This window comes from Dermacentor silvarum, chromosome 9 (genome assembly GCF_013339745.2).
Source record: "Dermacentor silvarum isolate Dsil-2018 chromosome 9, BIME_Dsil_1.4, whole genome shotgun sequence".
NCBI lineage: Eukaryota > Metazoa > Arthropoda > Arachnida > Ixodida > Ixodidae > Dermacentor > Dermacentor silvarum.
Genome location: NC_051162.1, coordinates 41,472,234 through 41,472,930, shown reverse-complemented (window position 1 = coordinate 41,472,930; position 697 = coordinate 41,472,234). Strand labels below are relative to the sequence as shown.

At 47.6% G+C, this 697-nt stretch overlaps 1 non-coding gene across 1 annotated transcript; it reads left to right on the top strand.

Annotated features, from left to right (window-relative positions):
* The first annotated feature begins 205 nt into the window (after nucleotides 1-205).
* Trnag-ucc (transfer RNA glycine (anticodon UCC)) lies at nucleotides 206-277 on the top strand. The gene has a single exon. It is a non-coding gene; the product is annotated as a tRNA-Gly (tRNA).
* The last annotated feature ends 420 nt before the right edge of the window (nucleotides 278-697 follow it).

Here is a 697-nt window from a genome sequence, read left to right as displayed (position 1 = left end):
CAAAATATTCCGGAGCGTATTCGCGTAGAATACCTCGGGACTGCCATATAAAAAATGTTGGTATGTTATCGGCACGAATATGAACTCATGATTGCGCTGTTGGGAGACGTTCTGCGTGACGCGCGCTGGCCTAGTTTCTCAAGTCGTCGGGCCGGCCACCTGCGCGCAACACAAAGGGTTACGAGGAAGCGATGTGAGACAGCTGGCGTCGGTGGTATAGTGGTTAGCATAGCTGCCTTCCATGCAGTTGACCCGGGTTCGATTCCCGACTGACGCACTTTTTTTTTCATAAAGCTTGTTTTCTATTTGGCTCTTTCTGACCACCAGATGGCGGCAAAGCAGGTTGATTCACGGATGTATGCACTATAACAGCCAGCAGCCAACAATAGAAAGCAAACAAGTGCACGAAGGACATCAGCGAACCGCTTTATGTTGGTGCTGGCTTTTCGATCCTGCTGAGCAACAAAGTAAAGAATACCAGCAGGCCTTCTGTTCACTGGAAATGAGTCTGTGGGAAATAAATTCAGTATTAATTTGCATACTCATAGAAAAACGTGCACCTGTTACGTCCATTTCTGCACAGTGGTCTTTTTATAGGCCGCTAAGCAACTTGCCTAGGAATTTATTTTTGGGGCTAACAAAGTAGAAGGCCGGTGCGTACAAGCGATCGAGCTATTGAGCAGCCGCGTTTAAGCGT